At 42.9% G+C, this 17,572-nt stretch overlaps 1 pseudogene across 1 annotated transcript; it reads left to right on the forward strand.

The window, feature by feature from the left end:
• Positions 1-13,466: 13,466 nt before the first annotated feature.
• LOC308529945 (large ribosomal subunit protein eL32-like) lies at positions 13,467-14,018 on the forward strand (annotated as a pseudogene). The gene has a single exon. The product of its transcript is annotated as a large ribosomal subunit protein eL32-like (transcript).
• The last annotated feature ends 3,554 nt before the right edge of the window (positions 14,019-17,572 follow it).

The raw sequence follows: 17,572 nt of genomic DNA on the forward strand, positions 1-17,572 counted from the left end.
GCTCCTGACCTCTTACATCCAAATGGTAGAAAACAGAGACAACTAGGTATATGGAAAATAAATCAAGACTAATGACAAGTGCTGGGAGGAAGGATGTAAAAGAATGCTATAATGAGAATAGCAAAAAGGAATTGTTGAGTTAACTTGGATCAGAGAAGACCTTTCTGCAACATTTAAGCTGAGCCCTAAAGGATGAGCAAAATCCAGCCATGGAAGAGCATTCCAGGCCAAGGCAAGGCAATCACAACCATCAAGACATTGAGAATGGAAAGGGTCAGGATGTTTCCTGGCCTGACAAAGACCAGCGTGTGAAAGGTATAGTGATTGAGGGGACAATGGCATGAGATGAGGCTGTGAAGCCCTACAAGCCATGGTGAAGGTGCCCAATCATTCTTATTTGCCCAGAACTGAAAAGTTTCCTGGGATGCAGGACTTTTAGTGCTGAAATCAGGGAAGTCTTGGGCAAAACGTGATGAGCTGTTCACTCTAGCCATGGTAGCAGGTTGCACTTACCATGTCTGCATTAGGTAGTCACTGAAGGGTTTTAAGTAGGGAAATGATATGTTGTGATTTCTCTTCTCAAAAGTCACTCTTGGGCCCTAACTGGTTTGGCTCAGTGGATAGAGCGTCGGCCTGCGGACTGAAAGGTCCCAGGTTCGATTCCGGTCAAGGGCATGTACCTTGGTTGTGGGCACATCTCTAGTAGGAGGTATGCAGGAGGCAGCTGATCGATGTTTCTCTCTCACCGATGTTTCTAACTCTCTATCCCTCTCCCTTCCTCTCTGTAAAAAAATCAATAAAATATATATTTTTTTAAAAAGTCACTCTTGGGTTTTGTGTGGCACATGCATTGGGAAGAAGAAAAATGGAAAAGGAGGCCAATTGGCCAATTATTGCGATTGTACATGCCAAAGAGGATGGTGGGTTAAAATAGACGGGTGGCATTAAAGAGGGAGAGATGTGAATGGATATAAAATACATTTGGAAGGTAGAATGAGCAGGACTAGGGAATGTGTGTAGTGAATGAAAAGGAGTTAAAAATGATTCCTGGGCTTCTGGTTTTAATAACGAGGTAATTCGTTTTGCCAACAGAGGGAAATCTGAGAAAGACCCGATATGGAAGTTGGGGGGAGGACAGGGATGGAGGGTCTGGAGTTCCATTGGGAGGAAATGTGATACTCGGAATGAAGACACTCTTATTGTTGATGTTCAAAGTATTTTGTAAGCAGTGTAATTAGTTCTCGTAACAGTTGTTGTGAGTTGTTAATTACCTGAACCCCATTTTACAGGCTATGGAGAAGAGCAAGTGTCGGTAATTTGCCTAAGGCTAGAGTAAATTATAGAAATAAAGCAGCACCAATTAATTCCTGGTAGTCTATGCTCTGCCAGAGTAACTCTTTGGGTTTGGATGATTAAACTGATGGTATTTGGGGACAGTAAGGCATGGATTTTGAGGTCAATTGATTTGGAGTCATGCTGTAGCTTTGCCTCTTCTTATTTATGTGACATGGACACATGTATACTGGTAAAAATACTATCCCTGAGCCTCCAGTTTTCTATAAAATAAAACTTAGCTTACATAGTCAGATACTACATATGTTCTTACTTCCTGCTGTATCCTCTGCCTAGAAATACCTTTTCCCAAAAAACCAGCTGTCATGTATTAGAGAGACCTTCTCTGTTCACTGGAGAGTAGTCTTCAGTTCTGGGCAGCACTGCCTCCCGAAGGCACTCTCCACACCCTGGTTTGATTTCTCTTTATAGCACTTTCCTACCTTATACTTATAATATCAAGGATTTTGCCGGTTTTGTTCCCTGCCATGTCCCCAGAGTCTAAGACAATGCCTGCCACAAGTGAGTGCTCAATAATCTTTGTTGAGTGAGTGAACAAATTAAATGAAGTTATACACATAAAATACTTCACCCAATATCTGCACATAGTAGGAGCTCAATTATTGTTAGCTGTTACTGTATCAGAATAGGAATTGGGAAACACGCTCAATTTTATATGTTCCTTGTCTAAGAAACTATTTAAGTAGCACTTCTTTGTATACTTATATTAAAAATACAAATTTTTGGCTATTCTTGAAGAGCTATTTGCTAATTTTATACTTCATTTGATTCATGAACAGAAAGTCAGTCTTTGCTGGCCTGTGGTGGTTTTTCATTGTCATTTGTGGATTCCAGTTATGTGCTCATTAGAGCAAATCATTAACATACAAGCTCACAAACAGCATGTGCTCAAGCAAACAAAACTGACTGAAGGTTCACATGTATGCTACCACCACTTAGAAGGGATGGCAATTTTATTTTTAGACAAATTGAGATGAAAATTGAGTTTATAGATGCTTCGTCATCTGTGGGACCTCCCAGGACAGAATGGAAGAGCTACAAGTAACTTTTCCTCTGTAAAAGTACTCAACTTCTCAGTAGTAATTTTATTATAAAACATTCATTCTTAATTTCTATAATCTAGCAATATGGGTTTAACCATTCTTTCACATATATATATTGATTTCAGAGAGGAAGGAAGAGGGAGAGAGAGATAGAAACATCAATGATGAGAGAGAATCATTGATTGGCTGCCTCCTGCACACCCCTATTGGGGATCCAGCCCACAACCTGGGCATGTGCCCTTGGCCAGAATCAAACCCGGGAACCTTCATCTGCAGGCCAGTGCTCTATCCACTGAGCCAAACCAGCTAGAGCTTAACCATTCTTATTATCTTTCCTTTAACCTCATCTTCTTTAAATATTTGCTCATAGGCCACCCTGTAGGTGAGGCCCATTCTGATTTCACCTTCTTATCCCCAGCATGCCTGGTCTTCCTTATCCTGTTCTATTTTGTAATCCACAGAAATTTGCCACTTAAAGCTATTATATGTTACTTATTTATTATATTTATTGCCTATATCCCCCCAATTAAAAAGTAAGGTTTATGAAAGCATGAATTTTTATCTATATTGTTCACTTATATGTCCCCAGGGCCTAGAATATATAGTCTATCACTTCATAGATGAATGAGTGAAATGTAAACTCCAAAACTAACAGAATATATGGTTGTTGGAAGTTAGGGATACAAGATGACATCGTGTCTCCATTCTCAAGTCACATCAGAGTAGGTAGGAGCACAAGGCCTGCATGATGCCAGTGTGACTTGCAGCCGGGACATCAGCCAAGGCTGTCACTACCTTGGTTCCCTCCCAAGTGTCTTTTCTGTTTCTCCCTACACTCCCTAGTGTCAGTCTCGACCTGGTCTCCAGCCCTAAGCTCAGCTATTTTCCTGGATACTTCCATTTATTAACTCTCTCTTCCCTTATCTTCCTCATTTTCTCTCCCTCCACTAAGAATAAAGGAATAAACAGACACATGAAGCAATCAATCGATTGATCAGTCAACAAACATTTACTAAGTATCTGTTATATATTTAGCACCAGCAGGAATGTAGTATATTCTACACTCCTAGTGGTTGAGCTGGCAGCTTTAGGGTTGGACAGACTTTGGTTGACATCTTGGCTTTGCCTCTGACTAGCTGATTGACGAGGGACAGTCACTTTCCTCATCTGTGAAATGGGGATGATACTAATAGTATGTGCCACAAAGGCTGTTCTGGGGAGTGAGTGAGAGAAAAGTATAAAGTACTTAGAATATTGCCAGACACAAATTAAGTAGTCTATAATTATTAGTCCTTGGATTAATTATTTCTTAGGGCTCTGTGGGAAATTGGCTATATGTCTAAGACTTGTTCCTTGTCTCCATAGAACTTCCACAGAATTGACAACCCATAAGTCAATTAGAATACAATCCAGGGCTGGATATATGACCTAGTACTAATCTGTGTGGTTTAGACTGTATAGAGATGTAGTGGTGTTGAAAGGAGTAAAAAGAGAAAAAAAACAAATGCCAGAAATACTATTTGTAGTATATTTAAGAGGCAGAAACATAACTATCTTTAGATTTGTGGTATATTAAAAAAAAACAAAAACATTTTCACCTGGCCAGTGTGGCTCAGTGGTGGAGTGTCGACCCAGGCACCAGGAGATCATGGTTCGATTCCCAGTCAGGGCACAAGCCCGGGTTGTGAGTTTGATCCCCGGTAGGAGGGGTGCAGGAGGTAGCTGATCAACTGTTCTCTCTCATTGATGTTTCTCTCTCTCTCCCCCCTCTCCCTTCCTCTCTCTGAAAACAATAAAAACATATTTTAAAAAAGCATTTTCCATATAGTATATTGAAAGCACATATATTAGATTCACAGTATATGTAAGAGGAAGAAAAATATATAAATCTGAAGGGCTATTTGCCTATTGAGCTGCAGTGTATTGTAGTGGTCAGAAACTTCAGTGTCCTGGAGGCACATTGCTTGGTTAAATCCCAGCTCTGCACTGACTAGCTGTGTGATGTTGGTTAAGCCGTGTAGTCTCTCTGTGCTTGCTTGCTCATCTGTAAGATAGAGGTAATAACTGTCATAGGGTCATAGGGTTATTATGAAAATGATTCATTAACCTATGCAAAGCACTGAGAACAGTGTCTAGTATAATGGCAAGTACCCAAGTATTACTTTGTCTCCTTTAGGCTTCACTAAAGAATAGTTCAAAATGCCATCACTGGTTTCTTTCTTTTTCTTAAAATATATTTTATTGATTTTTTACAGAGAAGAAAGGAGAGGGATAGAGAGCTAGAAACATCGATAAGAGAGAAACATCAACCAGCTGCCTCCTGCACACCTCCTACTGGGGATGTGCCCACAACCAAGGTACATGCCCTTGACCGGAATCGAACCTGGGACCCTTCAGTCCGCAGGGCGACGCTCTATACACTGAGCCAAACCGGCTTGGCATTGGTTTCTTCTTTTACTCCTCATATAAAGGATGTGTTTCTTTCACTTGAGTTACCTGTAATATGTTGGTAGCAAACAAAACAAAGAAAAAACAACCCTTGCCCTAGTTCAGTGATGGCGAACCTTTTGAGCTCGGCGTGTCAGCATTTTGAAAAACCCTCACTTAACTCTGGTGCCGTGTCACATATAGAAATTTTTTTGATATTTGCAACCATAGTAAAGCAAAGATTTACATTTTTGATATTTATTTTATATATTTAAATGCCATTTAACAAAGAAAAATCAACCAAAAAAATGAGTTCACGTGTCCCCTCTGACAGGCGTGTCACAGGTTCGCCAGCACTGCCCTAGTCGGTTTGGCTCAGTGGAGAGAGCGTCGGCCTGCAGACTGAAGGGTCCCAGGTTTGATTGCGGCCCAGGGAACATGCCCGGGTTGTGGGCTCGATCCCCAGTAGGAGGCATGCAGGAGGCAGCAGATCAATGATTCTCTGTCATCATTGATGTTTCTATCTCTCTCTCCCTCTCCCTTCCTCTCTGAAATCAATAAAGAAATATATTTTTAAAAAAACACACAAAGCCCTTCTTGAGAGAAGTCACAATGCAGTGATGCAGGTCATGCGGTCTGCTGGGAGGACCACTTCTTGAAATCTGAAAATGAATTATACTGTGCATGTAGGTAGTATGGACTTGACTATGTATTAAAGGGGAGAGTTACTATATTGCCACATATGCCTAAAATATCAAGCTCTGAAATTTTGCATTTATAGTATTACTCTTTCTCCACATGGATTTTTTTCCATTGGCTTGTTTTTCCATGCAAAGAATTATCATATAATGACTATATTTATGAAATGCTCAGAGAAGAACTATAAGTCATAGTTCAGTTTCAATTGACCTGTGCATAGGTGTTCAATTCAAAACAATTAGAAAGCATGTGACATTCAAATAATAGCTAACATTTATATGGCACTTAACATGTACCTTCTCTAAGCATATTACAAATAATAGTATATTTAATCCTCATGCCAACCCTATTGGGGTAAGTAGTATTAATTATCCCTTTTGAAACTGAAACACAGATTATTTATTATTATTATTATTATTATTATTATTATTATTATTTGTTAATCCTCACCCAAGGATATTTTTCCATTGATCTTTTAGAGAGAGTGGAAGAGAGAGGGAAAGACAGAGAGAAACATTGATGTGAGAAAAATACATCAATTGGTTGCCTCCTGCACGTGCCCGAACCAGGGTTGGGGCTGGGGAGGAGCCTGTAACCAAGGTACGTGCCCTGGACCAGAATCAAACCCAGGACCTTTTGGTCTGCAGCCCGACCCTCTATCCACTGAGCCAACCCAGCTAGGGCTGAAACACAGATTTTAAGCAGCGTTCCCAAGATCACAAAACTAATAAATGGCAAAGCCAGGATTCAAATCCAAACAGTCTGGCTCTGAGTGCATGTGCTTGTCAAGCTATGACACTTTCCCCCCAATAGGTTTTGAGTTATTACAAATTTTATTTTGAATTACCTATGATTTGGGGAACAGCAACACCCGTCCAGTGTTTAGCACCCGTGGGCAAACTACGGCCCGCGGGCCGGATCCGGCCCGTTCGGCTGTTCTATCCGGCCCGCGGAGCCCAAAGAGCCGAGGGTTCGCTTGCTCTCCCCTCCGCTCCTTCACCAGCAGCAGTGTTAACATGGCAGCGTCGGGAAACACGGCCGCAGCTCCTTCTTCTGAGTCCAGTTTAAGAACCCATTATGGCCCTCGAGTCAAAAAGTTTGCCCACCCCTGGTTTAGGGTCTTGAGGCCTTTTAAGCCCTAAACCATGTCTGATAGTGGCTGGGCACTCAGCTCAAAGCCACCCTGCGGTGTTCTGGGTCTACAGAGAGGTCACTGAAACCCAGAAACCTAGAGAGAAAAGGTGACCTTCCCAAACCCAGTGCTCAGTTCTCTATCTTAGGAGTGGGTTTCATTTTCTCTACAGAAAAACGGAATCAGATTTATGCTGTATAATCAGTGAGTTTGCAGAGCAAGAATTGCATCTCTGTCTGACATTATCAGTACTGAACATTCGGACCAATAGGCTCCTACAACAATTGGTGAGTCAATTCAACTAGAAAAAAAAAACAGAAAAATAATGTAACTGGCATGGTGGGGCCAGAGTGGGCGGAGAAAATCTAAATTTCTATTCACAAAGTCTGATTCATTTAGAAAAAGAAAGAGTCACATGCCATCATCCTGGGGTTTGTGCTCACTGCCCCGAGGAGAAGCACAGAGCCTTCATGCTCTCAGGGGTGACTAAGCCATTATTTCACTTTGCACTCCCCTCACTGTAATTAGCTCTTGCAAACAGGAGATGAAGAATTGAACGCGAGAGGTCCTTGGCTGTGGGCCAAGCACTCAGAATTATTTATTTTATTTTGGATAAGGAAACGGAGGAGAGGGCCACATCGAACAGCCTGCTTCTTCACGGCCCCTGATGATAATACTTGCACACGCTCCTTTTGAGAGCAATAGGAGGGTCCTTCCGAGAGACCCTGATTGCACATACAGGTTTGAACCAGTGGTGTGCTGGTAAGTGCCTAACAGCCCGTTCTGGGTGAGGTTGAAGGCTTGTTTGCACTGTTACCGATTTCTGCAGTGTAAATATCCCTACCTTGGATGCCTTAAGCCACTGATCTGGCATCACTGAACAAGGAGTTTGGAAGAGATGCAGAGTGGCACACCATTACTTACTCTTTCCACCATTCAAATACAGTTTATATAAAAAACCTTAAAAATAGGTAACAGTGAAACGTAATGAAATAACTGGGAAATGATGAGTCTTGAGTATTTGTTACTTCATTTTAAATGTAGTATATTTAAGTGTAAATTTATATCATTTACTTTTAATAGTGGCTGTTTAACCACTGGCTCTGCAGGGGTGAGAGCCAGAAGGCAGCTCCAGCACCTGTGGCAGGGCCCACATCTGTCACTTCAAAATGGAGCTGAGCTCACCCACTCTCACCCAGGGCTTCTGTTTTCTCATTCTGTGGGAATAGTCCTTCTAGCATGCCTTGTCTCACATCACTCACTGACAAAACAGAGAAGACCACCCCCTTCCTGGTTATAGGGCTGTAGGTTATCAAGGCTATAGCCTCTGATTTTACAAGTGAGTAAGTAAGTCTCAGAAGAGTCACATAATAGTAATAATAACAACTGGCATTGATTAAACTCCTACCTATGCCAGCCACCGTGCTAGGTACCTTACACAGTGTCTCATTCAAACCCCATAAAAATGCCCTTTTGGTACCTTAGGCATCCGGGTTCACAGAAAAGATGCTCCTCCTCTTGACTTTGTGTTTTCATCACCCAAGCTGCCTTCCCATCATTTTTTGGAGAGTAAAGACTATGGCTTTATCATCTTTCTCTATCCCGCCAGACCTTGTACAGAGCCTTCTGTACAATAAACATTTACTGAATTATCTTGTGATGTTTATGCTCTTGAATATGCTGCTTGAAGTCTTGAAAAGCACTGCCCCCGTATTCTTCATCATTCCCAAAAAGGCTTTTAGAAATTTTTGCGGTAGTAAAATATTTTAAGTATATAATTTACCATTTTTAAAAGATTTTTAATTGATTTTTAGAGAGAGGAAAAGAAGAGAGAGAGAAACATTGATATGAGAATGAAACATTAACCGGCTGCTTCCTGAACGCCTCCTACCGAGGATCAAGCCTGCAACCCAGGCATGTACCCTGGCCAGGAGTCGAAATGGCAACACTTTGGTGCATGGGACAACACCCAACCAGCTGAGCCACACCGGCCAGGGCCATGTAAACCATTTCTAAATGTACAATTCAGCGGCACTAGGTACATCCACACAGTGTTGTACAACCATCACCACTCCCCGCTTTAGAACTATTGTTAAAAGATACCCATAACAGTTATTTTAATTTGTTTATTGAATAAGTGACAAAGCATATGGCAAAAATATAAGAAATATAAGCAATCTATGAAAGTTCACGGGGAAAATAAAGTCTTCGCATTGTAGCCCCTGTAGGCTCCCCCGCCCCCATTTCTCCTCTCTAGAGGCAGCCAGTAATCTTTACTATACATCTTTGTATGAGATAAGAACACTGAACACTAGAGCTGACTGCCTGGGTTAAAATCCTGGCTCTACCACTGACGGGCTGTGTGACCTAAGGCAGTTCACTTAACCTATCTGTGTCTCTCTAAGATAGAGATCAAAATAGTGCATACTTCCTAGGGTTCTTTTAAGAATTCACAAGTTCCTATGTTTAAAGTGCTTAGACGTGTGCACATGAAAAGTACTGTCTAGTGCCTATGAGTAGAGCTCTGGGATTATTATCCTCCCAAAGATCTTAGTGCATCTATGAGTGAGTTGTGGGTGTAGATACGTCAAAATAAAAATCAGGGTGAAAGCACTGAAGGGTGAAGGATGAGATGGGGCAGCAGCATCTGTCAGAACAAGGATCCTCAAGCTTTTTAAACAGGGGGCCAGTTCACTGTCCCTCAGACGGTTGGAGGGCCGGACTATAGTTTAAAAAAAATATATGAACAAATTCCTATGCACAATGCACATATCTTATTTTGAAGTAAAATAACAAAACGGGAACAAATACAATATTTGTATTTGCATGTGGCCCGCGGGCCATAGTTTGAGGACCCCTGTGTTAGAAGAACAACATACGTATAGAAAGTAGAGATTTGCCCTAACCGGTTTGGCTCAGTGGGTAGAGCATCAGCCTGCAGACTCAAGGGTCCCAGGTTCGATTCCGGTCAAGGGCATGTACCTTGGTTACGGGCACATCCCCGGTGGGGAGTGTGCAGGAGGCAGCTGATCGATGTTTCTCTCTCATCAATGTTTCTAACTCTCTATCCCTCTCCCTTCCTCTTTTTTATTGATTGTAAAAAATCAATAAAATATTAAGGAAAAAGAAAGAAAGTAGAGATTCATGTTCTGCCTGTGGCGCTGATGAGCTTTGGGGCCTACAGACTTGACCTCTCAGGGCCCCTGTTTTCTCCCCTGTGAGATGAGAACATTTGACCAGATGAGTATGCAGGTCCTCTTCACGAATAACATCCTGTGTCTAACAGGTTTGAAAAGACTTTTTAAGGGAACTGAAAAAATTGAAGTAATTAGCAGGTAGGGAGGAGGGTTCCTCAGACAGGCATGGATACCTCAGTGGGACCGAGACTCCCAGGTCAGCGGTGCCACCTGCTTGAGTCAACTGGTTTCCCACATCCTCTTTTAAAGGAGCTGTGCCCCGTTCCTCTGCACTGAGATTCAATTTCAAGTTAACTGATCTACTTCAAAAGGCCAGAGGGATTCTTTGTAGGCCTTGATGACTCACAGGGACACTTGCCCACCTATTTTATTCTGACTACAATCCAGAATTACTGCACTGATTATTGAGTCTTTTTCTTGATTTTTTTTTTTTTTTAAGGTAAAATTTGCCAGCTGGCTATCTCTGGTTATTTTTTTGTACGCTTGGCCAGATGGCACTTTCGGTGATAAAACTGTACAGAACAAAGAGGTTTCACTGTGCTCTATATCTTCTCTGCGCTGTTTCTCAGACATCAACATTTCTGCTCATGCAAACTCTGTTTCTGAGCCCGGAAACTGAGATATTCAGTGATGACAACTGATGAGGGAAGCTCCCAGGGCCTGAGCCTGGAGCCATCATCTCGGCCCTGTTTGATTAGATATTCAAATAAGATTATGCATATTTCTATTTGGATACTCACTCTGATTATGGACACTTAAAAATTCATTATTGTTGTTATTACTTCATTATTACCATTATTGTTGTTTTGATCATGAATACTGTATGAAACATTTGTATATTGCCATTTACAAAGTGTCTTTTAAAATATTACTTATATGATCTGTGTTATTATCCTTTAGGGGAAGTCTAGGAGGGTAGATAAGAGAATAAGCTTCAGAGTTTTACCAAATTGGGTTTGAATCTCACTCTTTGATTTGGTTAGTTTCTTATCTACAAAGTGGAGATAGTAATATCTAATTCATATAGTGTGGGTGGATTCAAAGACATAATACACAGAGCCTAGCTCAGTGGCTAGTACATAAATTTATCCAATAAATGGTAGCTACTGTTGTTATAATTATTCTTTTTTTTTCTACACAAAGAAATTGAGACTCAAAGAGATGGAGGAGATTTATTCAGGGTTGCTTATGCCATAAGTGATAAGACTGTAGTTCAGTTGTAGGTCTTCTGGACTCAAAACACAGTATGACGTTGCCACCCAAAAGAATTCTTTTAGTACACTAAATGTGCCTAGTTTTGTTATTTAACTTGTTAAAAAGACATTTGTTATTTTTAAATATTTATTTGCTATTTCCTTTTTCCTGTTTACCGCTTGATAGTTCACCCTCCTCCCCCTTTTTCTCTTTCATTTAGTTGAAACCAAATTAGAAAATTTTAAATAAATAGCAGTAAAAATAGCCCTTGGATTAGTTTCTAACTCACAGCCTAACAGCTCTTACCACTTTGAAAATCTCCAGTCAGCTTGGCTGGGGTGGCTCCATGGTTGAGAATCAAACTATGAACCAGGAAGTCACAGTTCAATTCCCTGGTCAGGGCACATGCCCAGGTTGCTTGCTGGATCCCCAGTAGGGGGTGTACCGGAGGCAGCTGATCAATGATTCTCTCTCATCACTGATGTTTCTATCTCTCTCTCCCTTTCCCTTTCTCTCTGAAATCAATAAAAATATATTTAGAAAGAAAGAAAAAGGAATACAGACAGAAAGCCTCCAATTGATCCCTTAAATCAGCAATGTTCAACCTTCTTCATCTCATGGCACGTATGAACTAATTACTAAAGTTCTGCAGCACACCAAAAATATATATATTATATTTTTGCCCATCTGACCAAAAAATAAGTATAATTTTGATTCATCCACACCAGACAGCTACTGTTGTGTTGGCTCTTGTCATGTTTTGATTTGACTTTCTAAGGGAAAAGAGGACAGTGACCCTGACTAAATAGTCAGGTATTGCACGTTTTAAAAATCATTGTGGCAGCCATAACCGGTTTGGCTCAGCGGATAGAGCGTCGGCCTTCGGACTGAAGGGTCCCAGGTTTGATTCCGGTCAAGGGCATGTACCTTGGTTGTGGGCACATCCCCAGTGGGAGGTGTGCAGGAGGCGGCTGATCGATGTTTCTCTCTCATCGATGTTTCTGGCTCTCTGGCTCTCTCCCTTCCTCTCTGTAGAAAATCAATAAAATATATATTAAAAAAAATTTTTGTGGCTGTGGCACACTTGCTGAAAATCACTGCCTTAGATCGTTGGCGCTGAAAGTTCTCTTCCATGACATCTAGCATAGCTCCTTCCTGAAAGCAGAGGAAAGTACAGAGGTATCACCTCAAGTTCAAATGAGTGAAGGAGCCAGACCTAGAACCCGCATGTCCAGGATTCCAGTCCAGGTTTCTTTCTTCTTCTCTTTGTTCTTCAGCAAGAGTTGTCACTCCTCTCCCCTTTTACTAAAACTAGTGTACATTATCTTCATAAGCCTGTCTGATGGACTCGAGGATCATTTTTGAATATCAGCGAGTTACACAACTGTGACACTTGAGCCGTCACAGTCATAAGACCAGCAGGGCTTCTTTGGAAATCATGCAGTGGGGCTGGGAGTTTCCTCCAGTGCTTTTGTTCTGGTCTTAGGGCAGTAACAAGAGGCTTTCTCGTGACATACCTAAGCCTTCCTGCTTTGGGCTGAATTGAAAGTAGGGCAGTACTTGCCAGTCTTGTGGGTGGTATTTTAGTGTCTCACTCCGGTCATAACTAATATTAGGAAGTGTCAAAATTTAAATCTTATGCTTGCAGCCTCCCACTCTTCTCCCTCTCTCCCTTCTTTCTCTTTAAGCCTAGCTTGCTGCTAAACCTAATTTTTGGAGATTTTCCCAAAAATTGGGCCTCTTTATATTTTATTAATTTTTTACAGAGAGGAAGGGAGAGGGAGAGGGATAGAGAGTTAGAAACACCAATGAGAGAGAAACATTGATTCAGCTGGCTCCTGCACACTCCCTACTGGGGATGTGCCCACAACCAAGGTACATGCCCTTGACCAGAATTGAACCCGGGACCCTTCAGTCCGCAGACCAACGCTCTATCCACTGAGCCAAACCGGTCAGGACAAATTGGGCCTCTTTAGACTTGATCCTCTAAAAGATCCTTTCCCCCTCTTTCTTCCACAGTCATTGCATCAAACTCACAATGCACCACCTCACAATGCACCAAACGGCGGTGAATTTACAAATGCACCAAGGAGGAAAAAAATTAGTTATGACATGATTCCTGACTATTTCATCTTGTTTCCTGAATTGGATATGAATTACTTTCAAACTCTTCTTGTCATTTAAACTTAGATTTCATTCCTAACTAGCTAGCATACCTTGGGCTAATCATTTAACCTCTCTGAGCTTCATTTTCCATCTGTAAAATGGCCATAATAGCTCAAAGCAATTGAGCTCTAATTTATAGTAATAATAATATAATTACACAAATTTTTCTGATATGAGAAATAAATGCTACCTGCCTGGCTTATGGTAGCTCTTAAGAAATGCTAATGTGCTCTTCCTCGGCGCTGCCTACAGAGGTGGCAGCCATCTCCTACTTGGCACCATGGCTGCCCTCAGACCCCTCGTGAAAACCAAGATTGTCAAAAAGAGGACCAAGAATTTCATCCGGCACCAGTCAGACCGATATGTCAAAATTAAGCGGAACCAGCAGAAACCCAGAGGCATTGACAATAGGGTGCGTAGAAGACTCAAGGGCCAGATCTTGATGCCCAACATTGGTTATGGGAGCAACAAAAAAACAAAGCACATGCTGCCCAATGGCTTTTGGACGTTTCTGGTCCATACGTCAAAGAGCTTGAAGTGCTGCTGATGTGCAACAAATCTTACTGTGCTGAGATTGCTCACCACGTCTCCTCAAATACTGCAAAGCCCCTGTGGAAAGAGCAGCCCAGCTGACCATCAGAGTCACCAATCCCTATGCCAGGCTGCGCAGCGAAGAAAATGAATAGACAGCTTGTCTACACATTGTATTCGTGTTAATAAAATCATAAAATTCTGCCATCTGGCATTTCAAAAAAAAAAAAAGAAATGCTAATATGCCCTAGTCAGTTTTGCTCAGTGGTTAGAGTGTCGGCCTGCACAGGGAAGGGTCACGGCTTTGACTCCTGGTCAAGGGCACCTACCTCAGTTGCAGGCTCCATCCCCTGCCCAGTAGGGGTACTTGCAGAAGGTAACCAGTTGATGTGTCTCTCTCACATCAATGTTTCTCTCTCCCTCTCTCTCCTCTCCCCTGCCCCTCCCGTCTACTTTATCTAAAAGCAATGGGAGAAAAGATATGCTAATGTTCCTTCCTTGCCTACTTAGTGCTTTTACTGCCACTCCTCAAGTCCTCCTCCTTTCCTCATTTCCACTAACATGGTAGAACACGAGGACACTTTCCTTTGCCAACTCCCATTTCTTATGCTGCAAGCTGTTTAGTTCATTTCCATTTCTGCTCAGCAGGGAAGACCAACTTTCCTTCTCTGGAATTTGTGTTTCTATTTGTTTGTTTGAAGTCTCACATCGCAGGGCATCAGCCAGCGCCTCCCATCCCTGCTAGTCCTGGTTCTTCAGAGGGGTCAGGTCTTCCTTGGCAGTGAGATATTAAAATAATGCCGCAGGCAAAGCACAGAGAGTCTGTTGAGACTGGCCTTCCCCAAAGACCAGCTGCCAACCAACAGTTTTGGGCTCCTCTCCTGGATTACACCTCTTTTGGGGCTATTTATTCAGTCCTCAGTTTACTGCAGCACTGGTTTTCACCCTGTAATTAAAATTACAAAGGTAGCAACTTTCTTTTTTCTAAAATATATTTTATTGATTTTTTTACAGAGAGGAAGGGAGAGGGATAGAGAGTTAGGAACATCAATGAGAGGGAAATATGGATCAGTCGCCTCTTGCACACCCCCTACTGGGGATGTGTCTGCAACCAAGGTACATGCCCTTGACTGGAATCGAACCTGGGACCCTTGAGTCCACAGTCTGACACTCTATCCACTGAGCCAAACCGGTCAGGGCGGTAGCAACTTTCTTAAGGAGTGATGGCAGGTCTTTGAGTTGCCCCAGGCTTAGCCACTGCACCAGCCCTCAGGCCTGAGTCACTGGTTGTTCACAGCCTTGGAATTTATTCCATTGATTCTTAATGGTCTGGGTGAGTCTGCCAGGAGGCCTGCCCTGCATTGAAAGGGAACCCCTTCTTTGCAATAGGATCGCAGTCAGTCCTGTGGGAGGGGCAAGGAGAAGTTTCCTAACCTCCTCTGGAGGCACAGTCAGAATTTCTCTTGGGCCAGAAGAGCTGGGTCAGGAACATGGCTTCCAACTCCTGGCTGTGTCCATAGGATTATAGCCAGGAAACGGCAGCAGAGGGCCATGGAAGATGAGCATGGAAAGTTGGCATGGTGGCATGCTGGTAGGCTAAACAGCCATCTCAGACAGTGGATAACGAGGATTTTATTTAAGGGAAGGGGGAGGGGTATCCAAAGGGAAGGGCTGCGCAGCACCGAGCCAAGGGGACACTGGGTCAATGATGGCAGCACCCAGGAGCTGGAGTTTCATCCTTCCACACAGTCACTGGTGGGAAACTTGTCCTCCGTGGGTTTGGAGGCTGAGCTGGTGGGCTCGGAATGTGGAGGGAATGCAGAGGTGCGAGCAGGTGCCTTCCGTTTCAGTTCCTTGTATGGTCTGACTCCTGGTGTCCAGCGAGTTTTTCCTGGTCTTTCATTCTCCTCTAGCAGGAAGCTTACAAATGGCTGTTAAGGATTGTATTGCCCTGTAGTCCTATCAGGTCATATATTCAATCATCAAATATTTATTAAGTATCTAGTCTATAGTATCTATTCTTCTAGGGCCTCGGTTCACAAAGATGAATAAGTCCCAGTTCCTAGTGGGCAAAGTCAATTACACATAATTATAGCGCCGTGTGATGCGCATCATCAGAGAGGTCGGTGTAAATGGCCAAGGATCTTAGGGGAGGGAGGCCTTCACATGTGGATGGTGGCGTGTGGGGGATGGGAACTGGCATCACAGAGGAGGGGATTGTCCAGTAGAGCCTTCAGGAATAAGGAGCTCCGCTGAGTGGAGAGGAGCGGCATAAGGGCTGAGGTGGGGCAGACAGAAGAGGCTTTTTAGTTTGGATCCTTCCAGAGGTAGACCCAGAGACAAGAACTTGAATGCAGTAGGTCATTTGGGAGATGGAAGGAACGGTAGAGGCGTGGAGCCTGCAACAGGGAATGAAAGGTCTGTTATTAGGTATTTGCCATTGTGGGTAATTTGCAGCTTAATCCCTTTGCACAGCTCAGGGAGTCAGTGTAGTGGTAAAGCCTGTCTCCAAGTTATCCTAACAGAAGGGCAAAGAAGCTGGGTGGGGGGATTTGTGTCCAGGGACATCTCTGGCTTGCTCTTCCTAGTCCTCCCACGGATTAAAAACAAAAATCCTCAGAAAGAGAGAGACAGCTGTTTGCAGCAACTTTTAGGGTAGACAGGTAAACGCGGCCTGATGTGAGTAAATCCCACAGCATCTGCTACAGGGGACCGAAGGCACTGAGACATGAAAAGAGCGCCACGAATTATGGACCATTCCGTGAAGCGGCAAGAGAGAAAACTGAAAAGGAAAGTGGGAGTCAAATCGTATGCCTTGCTCAGGGGGGCTGTTCTTTACGGATAAGGGATGGGAGTCACTGAGGGAGCTGGGCAGCAGAGTGCTCGGCCCGGAGATGCAGAGGGCCACGTGCCCGTAAGCAGGACAGGTTGTGAGATGGGAAGGCAGAGCGACACACCGACACTGGCCCTGCCAGCACACAGGATAGAGCAGTGATGGCGAACCTATGACACGCTTGTCAGAAGTGACACCCAAACTCATTTTTTTGGTTGATTTTTCTTTGTTAAATGGCATTTAAATATATAAAATAAATATCAAAAATATAAGTCTTTGTTTTACTATGGTTGCAAATATCAAAAAATTTCTATATGTGACATGGCACCAGAGTTAAGTTAGGGTTTTTCAAAATGCTGACATGCCGAGCTCAAAAGGTTCGCCATCACTGAGATAGGGAATCAGCAGCACTACTGGGATGGGAATAAATTGTTTCATTTTCTGAATAGCCAGGCAGAGCAGAGCCCTTATGCTGTTATAATAATCAGTTCTGCTTGTCTATGCTTACATAACCAGACCTCTGTCTATAGATTATGATGATAGATTACGTACCATCCTGAGCCTAACACCTAGTGCAGGGTCTATCTAGCACATGGCAGGGCCACAGAAAGTATTTGATTGGTGAATGATTAGATTGGTTTATTACCACAACTCTCTCCAGGGCTATGCAGTGTGCTTATAATAAGCAGGATTGTTCTGGAGTCCAAAGGACACTGGATTATCTCGTTTATGCGTTTTAGAAGCAAACCGGAAAGGTGATGCTGATGGGATGGTCCAAAGTATTTGGGAACTCCTTCCCTATAAGCCCAGAGTTGGTCACAGAAGATGCTCCCTCCCCCCTGTGCTGCCCCAGCCAGGCTTTGGTGGCACTTTGCCCAATTGTCTCTTCTATGGAAGATATCTAGCCACAGTCCCAGTGTCATCATAGGAGGCTGGACTTTCCCTCTGTCCTTGGCCAACTAAGTCGCCTAGCCCCCTATTATGCTTAGGTCCGACA

Source organism: Myotis nattereri (assembly GCF_964212035.1).
Source record: "Myotis nattereri genome assembly, chromosome: 1".
Lineage (NCBI taxonomy): Eukaryota > Metazoa > Chordata > Mammalia > Chiroptera > Vespertilionidae > Myotis > Myotis nattereri.